The sequence below is a fragment of the Gopherus flavomarginatus genome, chromosome 8 (genome assembly GCF_025201925.1).
Source record: "Gopherus flavomarginatus isolate rGopFla2 chromosome 8, rGopFla2.mat.asm, whole genome shotgun sequence".
Classification (NCBI taxonomy): domain Eukaryota; kingdom Metazoa; phylum Chordata; order Testudines; family Testudinidae; genus Gopherus; species Gopherus flavomarginatus.
In genome coordinates this window covers 108499830-108513131 of record NC_066624.1, presented here as the reverse complement: position 1 = coordinate 108513131, position 13302 = coordinate 108499830, and the positions used below count along the sequence as shown (strand labels likewise).

General features: G+C 55.2%; 1 long non-coding RNA gene across 1 annotated transcript; it reads right to left on the bottom strand.

Moving 5' to 3' along the window:
• Window positions 1–7917: 7917 nt before the first annotated feature.
• LOC127056277 (uncharacterized) lies at window positions 7918–12095 on the bottom strand. The gene is made up of 3 exons (XR_007775768.1): window positions 11651–12095; window positions 10916–11298; window positions 7918–10342 (listed from the first exon to the last, which is right to left on the bottom strand). It is a non-coding gene; the product is annotated as an uncharacterized LOC127056277 (long non-coding RNA).
• Window positions 12096–13302: the final 1207 nt, after the last annotated feature.

Sequence of the window (13302 nt, the reverse complement as noted above, 5' to 3'; positions counted from 1 at the left end):
CCTTAATCACCACGTCACCTGGTCTGGAGAGGGCAGTGATCGGGGCCTGTAGGACTGAGCAAGGAGCTGGGCACCAGGATCTCCGCCTGGGACCAGTCACTGCACCTCTCTGGGCATCTATCTCCCCGTCTGTACCCTGGAAAGATGGGGGCTGACCTGCCCATCAGGGGGGCTAATGAAACCCCCCAGGTGCAGCAGGAGTGGGCATTCCAGGCTCCCACTGCCAGAGGGGCAGGGAAACAGGGACCCCAGTGCAGCCAGGACTCCCAGAGGTTGGATCCCTGCCCACACAGGCCCTGGTTGCTGGGCTTCTCTGGCCTGCGCCAGCGGGGGCAAGGGCAGGAAAATCATCTAGACCTGAGAACCTGGCTGCTTGTGCCCAGCTGGCCAGGGGCTTAGAGCCCACCCTGGAGAGCTGCTGGCTGTTTAGCAGGAGGATCCCATCCATGGACACTGGAGGGCGTCAGAGGGCTGGGAATGATGAGAGTGGAGGTGCAGAGGCTTGAGTGGGGCCCTTTTACTGCTGTAGCTCCATCAGCTCACGGCACTTACCATGGGCAGTAACCGCAGGATCTCAGCCTGCCGGGGCCTGCTGCTCGGCGCCTGCCGGGGCGGCTGCAGTGACCCAGGGCACAGACACGCACAGGCCCGCTCCTAGTCCCCTTAGCCTCTGACAGCGACCAGAGGAAGGTGCCAGAGCCCTGCAGCACCAGATGTGGGAGAAGCTGCCCCCTATATTCAGATCATCCATCTCTAATAGAAACTGGCTGCCGCCCCGAAGCACAGGGGGCCCTTCTAGAATGTCTGGTCTCTAACCGTAACAACGCTGCAGGGCCTGAGACACGTCCAGGTCCTGTTTCTGAATCTTGCTGAGTTCTTGGCCTCAACACCTTCCTGTGTCAGGGAGTTCCACAGGCTACTTACATGGTGGGGTGAGGAACGTTTCCTTTCATCGGTTTGAATCCCCACCCCCAGATGTCCCCTTGTCCTTGTGTTATAACAGGGAGAACAGAAGCGCCCCATCTTCCTTCTCTATCCCCGTCTAGTCTGACAGCTCTTCTCCAAGGTAACAATCCTTGTCATTTCAATCTCCCTTTCTAGGAGAGTTTTCTCAGGCCCATGATTGCTTTTGTCGCTGTCTCTGAAGATCTGAAGATCGCCTTCTGAAGATTGGGTGCCTGACGCGGCAAGGGGTATCCAACCCAGCCAGCTGCCCCATTCATTTCTAGGAAGACATTCGATTGGTCTTGGTGTTATTCATTGCCCCATTCCTGATGCACCCAAGCATCCTGTTCACACTTCGGCAGTGCGTTGTCTGTGCTGACGATCCTATGCGCCGGGCGCCGCTCATAGTCAGCCAGTCCCCCCATCACTGCTGCCAAGTGGCCCCGAGTTGGAACCGGAGTCGGTCAGTAAATGCAGCAGCCTTGAGTGTGTGGCTCACAGGCCCAAAGCGTCAGCAGCAAAGCCAGGGCTGGCCACGAGCACTAGTTAGGCCCTGGCGCAGCCCCAGGGCCTCCCAACCTGCGCCTTCCCTGTGGGGCTGGAGCAGGGTGGGGAGCCCCATGCTTTTGGGACCCCACAGACCATCTGACCAGCCCTGAGCAGGTCATTGAATGGGATGGGGCTGCCACCCAGAGGGATGGGGTGGGACTGGGTTGCCCCACTTGGGAAGGAGATCAAAGATGCCTGGGTGGGAAGATAGAAAGGCCTATTTGAGAGCTGGGAGAGTCCATCCTGCACAGGGGAGACGGCTCTGCTGGGGGTTCCTGAGGCTGTCTATGGAGAGAGAGCCTCCTCCACTGCCTCCCGCATCACACCCTCAGCTCCAGCACCCCCTACCAGTAGGGGACTCTGTGCATTAAAGTCAGAAACTGTATCTGAAGCTAAAGGTCCAAAGATTGCATCTGCCTCTGCTCCCTGTGGTATTGATAGAGCCGTTGGGGGGCCGGGAGGGGGTCGCTTGGGGGGGTAAATCAGAGAGCGGGGAGCTCAGAGGTCTCAGATTCCCACTGGCATTTCCCTGCCACTTCCTGCAGACACCATTTTTGAGATGACACCTGCTCTGCACGGGTCTGTACACGTCCTGGTGCATGGGTCCGGGTGGGTGTGCACATCCTAGGAGATGAATGTGCATTGCGTGGGGCAGGGTGGGGGAGGAGTGTAAGTGTGCAGGTGATCCTCAGCAGGTTTAACTGAGAGGGCTCTATAACCACCCAAAGGCGCCAGAGCCTTGTCTACACTAGGGTTCCCATCAGCGCAATGGCACTGAAAGTAGTCCTAGGGGAATTTCCCCTTCCCATTTCCTAGCTCAGGCACAGCCCTGGTTTCCTCCCTTGGGATAGTCCTTGACCCTGCTACGCTGCTCTCTGTAAGTGGCTGCTCCTCCAAAACCCCGGTCTGGCCTTACACTGAACCCTGCTCAGCACCAGCGCTTGTTCTGCACTGTAGCTGTGGCCTCTCTGAACAGGAGGAGCTCTGCAGGCCTCGGGCAGGGGAAGGGGTAATGGGGTGCGTGAGATTGGGATGGCAGGGGTCCCGTGGGGTGAGACAGGACCAGCAGGCGGCATTGCTCTGGAAAAAGCCTCTGCCATGGAGGGGGAAGCCAAGCCATTCTGCTGTATCTCAGCCTCAGTGTGTCTCCATCCATCGAGTCTAGACCAAAATCTGGGTGAACAGGACCCGAGCGCCAGGCACTGTCTCCCCTGGGCCGAGCGGCTCTCGCTGGCTCTTGTCTTGTAGGTTTATTGCTGGATGAGATCTAAGCCCCTGGCTCCTGGGATGGGGAAAGGGGAGGTTGAAACTGACCTCTGAGTGGAGGGACCTCATATGTTAACTCATGACTCCCCACAAAGCCATGGGGAATTCACTGGTGCGCGGGTGAGAGAGGTTTTGGTCCAGGGAGAGCGGCACTGTTGGGCAGAGCTGCTGGCTCAGATGAAGGCCGGCTGGGTGAAGGCCAAAGCCCCACTAAGGCACTTCACAAAACAGTGCCAACTGAGTGACCACAGGCTGGATGGACCATAGCAGCTGAGCTCCCCTCTGCCCCCTAGAGGGGATCCGTCTGGGACAGAGCTGCAGCCCCTCCATGGGGCGGGGAAGGAGGTGGCTAGCCAGGGCTCATGCCAATCTCCCGCTTGCAGCCGCGCTAAGTTTCCCCAGGGGAAGACAAAATCGTCCCTTCACCCAAGCTAGCCAAGCTGTGCCAGAGCAAGCACGAGGCTTTTAAAGGGGTGTTAAGCAGAATCCGTTGTGCTGCTGCATGCAGAGGGTGGCTGTTGGCCTCTGGAAGGGGAGAACAAAGCTAACGCAACGGAGCAGCATTCGAATGCTGCCTGGCTCACCGCCACCGCTGCATGCAGTTTATATTGAACCTGGTCGTCCCATGACAGGAAAACAAGTCTGGTCTGTCAGCCGGCTTGCAAATGGGCCAGACACAGCCCCTCCTGGCCTGCCGGGGGCCAGACCATCACTGCCTTGCTCGGCAGTCCAGGGAGCATGGGAAACACAAACTGGACATTCAAGGGGGCAGGGGAGATGCAGTAGGGGCCTGGTGTGGTGGGTGATTTTTTACAAATCCTTGCCATGTAAATAGCAGAGCCCAAACAACAGTCCTTACACACTGAGCTTTTGTCAGCAGAGCTCTCTGCTTTACAGGGTGCTGTCCGCTTTCATCACTGCCACCCCTCTGCCATGTCGTTCCCAGTGATTTCATTGAGCCAAGTCTCCGATTACACCTATTTAACAGACCAGGCGCATCCAGCAAATGGTAATATTCCAAAAACTTGGCCCGGTCAGCTGGGGTCTTTTTGCAGGTGAATGTGCTTTGCCTGGGTATTGAATCAAAGGTAACCAGCTATCAAAGTGTCTATTTGGCTGGGTAGATAACGGGCAAGTTCATTTTTCTGTAACAACCAACTCCTCTATATTTTTTTGAACCATTCCTCTATGGCTGGACTCGATTTCTTTTTCCAGTCACAGGATATTTCCTTTTGCACTTCTATTTCCACTAGGAAACCTCCCGGGTGTGACCAAAAGCAATTTTTAACACGCATACACTCAAAACAGACACACACATGCACACCACACACATGCTACCAAGCGACTCAGACGATCAGCCGCCTGCACCTTTCGTTCCTGGATGGAGCACGGGGCCAGAATTAATGGGCAGAGGATAAGAGCTGAATTAATTTTGCCCAGAGCAGCAGAATTTGCACAAGGTGGCCAGAAAATGCAGCAGGAGGTCGGCGCGCTCTGCATATTGGCTGATTGGTCTCACCCAGATGTTCAACTCAGGGTATCAGATCACCTGCCAGCAGCACAGTGAGCGACATGACTAGCATCTGTTGCATGTGATTACATCTCCCTTCCCTGGGCCGGTGCCTTCTATCCAAGGATGTCAAGGCACTTTACAGGCATCAGATAATCACTCCCCTTCCCCGTAAGCGCCCTGTGAAGTGGATCAGCATTGCAATGAGGGAGCCGGTCTGTGTGTGTCTCTGGTGGAAAGATTCATCGCTTTCCCTCGCATACATCTGTGCTGAGCAGGGAGCGATTCTCCTTGAACAGAGCAGCAGGGATCATAGGAAGCACAGCGACAGCCCCGGAGTCCTACGTGGCCACCAATCTGTGACATTGTCATTCTCCTCATGTTACAGATGGGGAAACTGAGGCAATGGGTGGTGACTTGCCCAACGTCACAGCACGGGTCAGTGGGGTGGGTGGGAATAGAATCTAGGCATCCTGGCTCCCGCTCCAGAAAGATCTATGCCTCACTCACAGGGAAAGACACAGAGTGTTTCTGTGGCCATGCACACCAAACCCCGCCGCAGACCAGGGCCTGCTGCAGTGCTAGCCACAAATGTTGCAGTCAGGCTGCTGACCCGACCCAGCCCTTCCCTTCCAGTCACATAGCAAAATCTCCCAGCCGGGCCCTCATCCTCTCCCACCAGAATTACTGCAGCTATGTCCTCTCCCCTCCCACAGCACCTCATTGTTCCCTCTGTACAAGCCAGGGCTGCCCAGCTCCTCTTCTGGCCCATTGTTCTGGCCACATGGCTCCCTTCCTTTGATCCCCCCCATTGGCCATTCCCCATCCTATAAGGTTTGAGCTCTTTGTCCTCCCCTCCAAAGCTTCCTCCCTCCTTGCTGGCTTGTCTCCTCCTGTCACATCCGTGTCCCCTGCACACAGATCATCCTTCCAGAGCTTCCCCATACCCCAGATCCCTCTGCTGCCAGGCCTCCTTCAAGAAACCTGCTGATTCTGTCAAGTGCTTGCCTATTTTAGTTACTTAACCAATGCGTGGCTTGCTCCATTTATGGGGGGAGGGTGAATTTTGAGAGGGGCATAAGGACACCGGGCCCTAAATTAATAACAATCATTAATACTGATGCAACATGTTTGTGACATCTTGCTTCTTGGTTTGTTCCACACGGAGGATAACAGCTTACTACTGCTGCTAGTTAACGGAACTGCTCCTTTAGCCTATGCTTTGGTATGAAGGGCCTGATGGCCTATCCCTGCTGTGGGAGAGGCCTTTGCAATTTCAAGCCATACTGGCTTTCAGCCATCACTGGGGTACTCCTCTTTTCATTTGGTTCGTACAGCACCTAGTGCCACACAGTCCTGGTCTAGAACTATGGCTCCTTGGTGCTACAGCCATACAAATACACAATGAGAGCGATATTTTTAAGCTTTGAATTGAATGTTGCTCATGCAACTTACAAGGGAAACCACAGAATCATAGGGCTGGAATGGACCTCGAGTGGTTGTCTAGTCCAGTACCCTGCACTGAGACAGGACCAAGTATCAGCTAGACCATTCCTGAGAAGTGTTTTCTAACTTGTTCTTTAAAATCTCCACTGACGGAGATTCCACGACCTCCCTAGCTGATTTGTTCCAGTGCTTAACTACCCTGAACAGTTAGGAAGTTTTTCCTAATGTCTATCCTTAAATTTTCCTTGCTGTAATTTAAGCCCATTGCTTCTTTTCCCGACGTCAGTGGTTAAGGAGAACAATTGCTCACCCTCCTCTTTATAACAATCTTTGACATACTTGAAGCCTGTTATCATGTTCCCTCTCAGTCTTCTCTTCTCCAGACTAAACTAACCCAGTTTCTTCAATCTTCCCTTGTAGGTCGTATTTTCTAGACCTTGCATCATTTTTGTTGCTCTCCTCTGGACTTTCTCCAATTTTCCACATCTTTCCCTTAGTGTGGTGCTCACAACAGGACACAATACTCCAGTTGAGGCCTTAGCAGAGCTGAATAGAGCGGATGAATTACATCCAGTGTCTTGCTTACAACACGCCTCCTAATACAGCCCGGAACGACGTTCACTTTTTTTGCAACAGTGTTACACTGTTCAATAATATTTAGTTTGTGATCCGCTATGCCCTCCAATCCTTTTCCGCAGTGCTCCTTCCTAGGCTATCATTTCCCATTTTGTATGTGTGCAATTGATTATTCCTTCTTTGGCATTTGTCCTTATTGAATTTCATCCTGTGTAATCCAGTCCATTTCTCCAGTTTGCTAAAATCATTCTGAATTCTAATCCTCTCCTCCAGCACGCTTGCAACCCTTCCCAGCGTGCTGAACTCTTTAGGAAAATCTGGCCACTTATTGTGGTTGCTGAGTGCTCCAAAATCATGAGTCGGGTCCAAAAATTCATGAGATTTGCTTAAAAACCATGAGTTTATTAAAAAAAAAGAATAGATTTGGGATTCTTTTTCTTCACCTATTGGGCTTTGAGCCTTTAAGTCGTGTTTTCAAGCTTTTCTCTGCAGCCACGGGAGGGCTAGAAAGTTACTATTTTGTAGAAAGAAAGCGCTGAGATTCTCCCATAATCACGGGGCTCCAGGAGCTCAGGCTTTAAAAAAACCCACTAAGACTCACAACAAGACTGCAGATAAAATAATGGAAGTTGCCAGCACTAATAGGTGCTGAGTGCTCTAGAAAGTCCAGCCCCATCTGTGGGTGTTGAGCTCATTGGAAATCTTGGACCTGCTCCTGTAGGAGGGAGGGCTGGGCACCTGCTGTAGGGAGAATCAAGGGGGCTCAGCACCTACTAGGATAGGGCCAAAGTAGCCCTGCTTTTCTTCAGAACTCTCCTGTTCTGGCCAGTGCACCAGAACAGATGCCACCAGAAGCAGAATAGGAAACAACTGTGTCACTGATCCCCCATCGTGTGGCTGAGCCCCATGCAATGGGACCTGCAGCATCTCACTCCTCAGTGGGAGAACATCCCCGAGGTTAGATGCCTGCAGCCGACAGGACCCTGCTGCTGACCCAGGGAAGCTGAGTGCCAGGCCCAGCTGGCCAAGATGCCCCCAATGACCTCGGCCAGTGTTCTGGGCCATGGGGAAGGTAGTGTCTTGAACAGATTCCAGACGGGGAAGGGCTGGAAATACGGTCCCCATGAGCTGCACCCAGAGCTGCAACGGTAGCTTTTGAGGCATGCACAGGGTGGGCGTCATGAGCGCCCAGCCGCTGCAGTGTCCTGGGCCCATCCCAAGGACAGAACGGAAGGGTCACGTCCTGCCAGGAGGGAGCAAAAGCAGGATGCCCCACTCACAGGGTCTGTGCAGTTCTATGTCATGGCAGTGGCTGCCTCACTGCCCTGTAGGGCACAGCAGGGCATTCCTCATGCCCACCCGTCTCGCTCCCACACAGCCAGGGCAGCCCATAATGCAGAGCTAGAGGACTTTCCCCAGGGTGTCTCTTGCTCCTCCACCTTGTCCTCAGGCCCTCTGGCCCAGTGGTTCTCAAAGCCGGTGCACCGCTTGTGCAGGGAAAGCCCCTGGCGGGCCGGGCTTGTTTGTTTACCTGCCACATCCGCAGGTTCGGCCGATCGCAGCTCCCACTGGCCGCAGTTCACCGCTCCAAGCAATGGGGGCTGCGGGAAGGCAGCCAGCACATCCCTCAGTCCGTGCCACTTCCCATAGCCCCCATAGGCCTGAAGCAGCGAACCGCGGCCAGTGGGAGCCGCCATTGGCCGAACCTGTGGACGAGGTAAACAAACCATCCCGGCCCGCCAGGGGCTTTCCCTGCACAAGCCGTGGACCGCCTTTGAGAACCTCTGCTCTAGGCTACTGTTTTCCCCCTGAGCTGAGTTAAAGTAGGCAGTCTGCCACCCCATTTACACTGAATGGCATCACAGTTTTGCATGATGCCCCTGTAATAATTGGAGCCAGGCTCCCTGCCAGCCTGGTGCATGCATTTCTGCCAGTCAGACGAGATAACTCAATCCAGATGCTCCTGGCGGGATCCAATAAGAGGTACAGCACATTAAACCCCGCGCTGCCAGGCAGCCTTCACCACTTATGGCCTGTCATGGAAAATGTCATCCACAGACCGAGCCCTGCACTGCAGGTGGCAGGCAACCAGAGAGCATAAATCCTCCGCAGGTCTCAGCCATGCTGCAGGAAGACCAAAGCTAAAGAGGGGTGGGGTGGACAGCTCGGTCCCTGCATCGCCAAGGGGGATTGCTGATGCTGCTACTGCAGCCACTTGGCACATCATGACAGCAGTAATGATAGAACTCAGACACCCTACCCCAACCCCCTAATGCACAGGCCCTGCCACTTGAGCTAAAGGAAACTTGCCGAGAGCAGTATGGGGCTTATGACACACAGCTGAACAGTTCTGATTTCACCCAGTAGGGGGAAGTGGTGATGCAGCCACATGAGCCTGGCTCATTACCATATTCTTGCTAATTCACCCCCCCCCAACATCTTCTCTCTGCTAAGAAAGAGAAACACTGCTGCCAAGTGCTTATCTTCCGCCTCCTTTCTGTGAAGGTGCTGGAGAGTGGGGAGCTGCCTGCCCAGAACTCCACCTCCTGTGAGGTGGGCAGGGCCTGTGGGCAGCAGTCAGCGGTTTGCGCTATAAAAGAGACTGTAGTGCATAGCAAGTGAGATACTAAAAGCAGTGCTCTCTGGTTATGTCTGAGCCAGCCCTGGGGTCACTCAGCCCCATGACCAGCCCTGCAGCCCTAGTGAACTCAGTGGCCCGTCTGACCTCAAAGCCATGGCCTCGCTCCCAGCCAGGCCCCACAATGTGTCTTTTCCTGGCTGAGATCTGCGTGAAGCCAGGCGCCCGGCCAGCCAGTGAGCGCCCCCACTCATCAGACGGTGGCTGGCATCACTGTGTCAGTGGGTCACATCCATGGGGTGGGAAGGAAGGTGAGGGAGACTCTGTGTGTGTATAACAACGTGTGTGTGTGTGTGTGTGTGTGTGTGTGTGTGTGTGTGTGTGTGTGTTTGCAAAGCGGGCAGCAATGAAGATGTGCAGCCAGACGTGTGAGTGTGGGTGTGTAAGCTACACGGCCCCCCTGAGGATTTTTCCAAAGCCCTGGGAAATCACAAGCCATAAATAACTCATGACTCCGGGAGGTGGCTCCCCCGCGGAGGAGAAAGGCAAAGAAAAATCCAGAGCAAGGAAGGAATCGGATTCTGGCCCCAAATCCAGGCCGAGCCTTTCAAAGGAGCTGAAATGTTCTCTCTGCGACTCCATAGCGCTGGAGAGATTGTACGAGGAGATTCTCCTCTCTCTTCGCTCACAGGTGGCAATTCTGTGGAGTTCGCTTGTTCGCAGATGCAGCCATGGGTGAATTTCACTTGCCCCCTGTAGATCCCTGTAGATCCCCCCTCCTTAGGCTGGAGGCGGGGATCCTTTAGCACTTCCCAGAACCCAATAGCTACATTTAGTAATCATTTTTTCTTCTTCAAATACTTGCACATGTCTACTCCCAAGCAGTACCATAAGAGGTGGACTCTGAATTTATGGACATGTGGATTACAACACTGCCCCACGGCTTCGTGGCGATTGGCTGCATAAGCCACACGGCGTTGTCTCCGTTCCCTGACTGGTCGATCAGAACTCGTAGAATCAGGTCTCTGGGGCATAAACTTGACAGGACGAGGATCCCAGCATGTGAGCTTAGAATGTGCCTCCCGTAAGCATCTGTGCTATCAAACAACTGCAGGGCTTTGTCACAGGCAGGCCACGGTTGATGGCATTTTAGGGGCACTGTCTGTCGATAGGGCTCAATCCTGCAAACCCCCACTGGTTTCCATGGGAGTTGCAAGGGCTCAGCCCCTCTCAGGATCAGGCCCACAGAGTCCTGTTCCCATTAAAGTCAATAGAAGTTTTGTCATTGACTCCACCGGATACAGGATTGGGCTCTTAATTTGTAAGCGCGCTCTGGGACGGAAGACGTGGGATCTATGTAATTACCAGTGATTACTTACTAATCACCATCCAGCCCCTTCTCATTACCGAAGAAGACACCAGGCGGCCTGTGGACCCATCACTGCTTCTGAACGTCAGCAGAACAGAAACTCCTGCAAAACACCAAGAGATGGGACCGGCGCCAGGGCTAACCAATCCCAGCGGGATCCTGCATTTATTCTTCTGTCCACCACCCAGATACGCTGCCATAAACTGCAGCCAAACCCAGGTAGGGGGCGGATGCATGGATGGCTGGATAACAATGCGGGGAAACACCTCAGGCCCATCTCTCTGGCTCTTTAAATTACTCCCTGCTCTTGCCTGCCAGCCCAGGTGTCCCAGATGCCCAGATGCCATTTGTGGGCTCCTCAGCTTCTGCAGCTCTGGCCCCCTGGGAGACTTTCCAGCACTAAGTGGATTCTTGTTCCTCTCTCCTGCAGGGGAAGCTTGAGGCTAGACAAGAGAGGAGCTGGAGCTGGGAACTACTAGGACAACAATTGGCATGCGTCCAATGAAGTGGGTATTCACCCACGAAAGCTCATGCTCCAAAATGTCTATAAGGTGTCACAAGACTCTTTGCTGCTAGGAACAGCAAGCAGATCCTGAGCCGGCTGCCTGGGTTACACAGAGAGGCAGGATTGGGTCACAGCCTATCAATCAGCCTCAGGTACCTAATGGACACTCACCTTCCCCCAGATTATGGGCAATGGAGCCAGCGCTTCCTTTGGGGCTGCAGGCAGGGTCGACTGTGATCACAAGACAAGGGAGCTGGTTGGAAGGAACCACATGATGTTCTCCTGCGTATGTCCCCTTCCCCAGCTGATGCTGGAGAGGGACATGGCTGTGTTCACCTCCCGGCCCAGGTAGTCACCTGCAGGGTACCTTGCCTGCCTGCCTGGCTGGCTGGGAAGAGGAGAGGATCCAGGCAGGGAGTAACAGACTTGGCATGTCTGCTCCAGGCTGGCCAAGGAGAGGTTCCCATGGCCGTGAGGACCCTGGTTTGATTCCAATGGAGGGCCAATTCCACTCGGGGAGTAACTCCGCTCCAGGAAGCTGCTCGGCTGGCAATCTGATGGGGGAAGCCGGGGGAAAAAACAAGCTTGGATGCTCTAGGCTACCCATCCCCGTGCATGACCAAGTGCACTGGGGTGCAGCTGAGGACTCATCTACACTGGGGATTTGAGGGGCTGGTGCAGCCTGATCAGAGCAAACCCCAGGAGGACCCCCCCTTACCCACCCCACCAGGGGTAAATCAAGAGAGATTCCACTGAAGCCAGCGCCGGTGAGTGCCACAGGTGCCAGTCTCCACATATAGCGGTTCTGCCTGTTTACACTGGGGCTCTGATCCTCCGGAGAACTGGAGCCTTCATGTAGATGGCAGATCCACTATACGCCGAGCCTGGCACCCTGGGTGTACTTACCCTGGCTGGCTCTGCTTGTCAACGCCAGGGATCTGTGCTGCCCCACTGGTTGGCACTGAGACACATCCCCAGTGCAGATGCAACAGCCGCTATCTTAGCTGAAGCCAGGAGATTGAACCAGCGACCTTCAGCGCTGAAACTAAGCATGAGCTGCTCCAGCCGGAGTTAGAGTCAGGGCTCCCTCGGTGGGGCCGTAACAGACTCCTGTGCTCTGCAGATCAGCACGCAGGGCCCCTGTGCCAGACACTGATCGGTGGGCTACAGAGACACGGCCGCCACCACCACCTGGCATAGGGCCCCCAGAAGGCTGTTGGATGCTGTCCTTGGGCAACAGACCAGCAGCATCCCTCATCTCTCTGCCTGCCCTCCAGCGCCCACATGGCTCAGAAAGCAGCTGCCTGAGCCAGCTCTCACCCATCCCTCTGCAGAGCCCTGCCCGCCTCTGGGCTCCCTCAGCCACAGATGGTGGCACTCTGGGAGGTTATCTATCCCGGAGCATGGGGAGGAGGTGGGAGGATCTCTGCTCTGCGGTTATGCAAGGCTGGCTCCTTAGCACGGAGGGCGCTGCAGTCCTGGCCCGTGCTTCCATTATCTGGCACCAGGCAAGCTTGCCACAAACGTCCCCACGCTCCTGCTGCAGATCAGGCCAGCCTTGTGCCAGTTGCCCTCTGCGTGCGTGCCCGCCCTCCGCTGAGCTGCCCAGCTCTGCAGCAATGAGTCATCAGGGAAGGGGGAGGTACCGGATCCCGGTGCCCAGACAAGCAGGGCTGCTGCTGGAGGGGCAAGAGTGGCCATGCATCAGCAGGAAGAGAGTGAAGCCGGGGAGGGGTGGGTCAAAGGGAGTGTCTGCCTTGGCCTAGGGCACCCTTGGATAGGAGAGGATTGGCCCCCAAAGTCTCTCTTCACTGGGCTCGCTGCTGGGAATGGCGACGGGGGAGCTCCCACTTCCACCCACTCCTGCTGCCAGGTGGGCAGATCAGGTGCTGAGTCACCTCCCTTCACCAGAGGGGGAGACTGGGCAGCGACTCACTTCTTCCTCAGACCCGGAGGCGTCCCTTCTTCACCAGCCCTGGGAAGTGGGGTTCCCGGACCAGCCCATGAGTGGCAAATCTATGCCCGGTTCCCAAAAGGGACCTGCACTGCCTGTGCCTAAGCGCGACCCCTGCTCCCTCACCCCCGAGACGAACTCGCTCCCCACCCTGGCATTCGCGTCGGGCGGAAATGGAGTCGGCTTACACCGAACTTCACCCCTTTTCATCCTGAGAAGAGAAGCCAGAGACAAAAGTGCTGGAACACGCAGACCTGAAACCGGAGCCTGGTTTTTGCCAGTCGACTGGGGCCCAGGACCTTTGCTTGCATCAGCAGCTGGGAGCACAGTTGGCAGCCACTGGGTCCTAGGGGACCTGATTAGCGGGTGCTGGGATGAGTCACGGGCACAGGGAAATGCTAACATAGCAACAGCCCTTTCTGCAGCTAATCCTTGGCTGCAAAGAAGCTGGACCCCTGTTTTAACCCTCCAAGCACCGGCGCCCCAGACAGCTGCAGCATGGGAACTGGCGGTCCCCTGCCAGGGTGCCAGGAGGTGGGAGCTTGGGCAGACTGAGAGCAGCTTCAGGGACTGCTCACCATGTCTTCAGTGGCTGAAGCAGGGC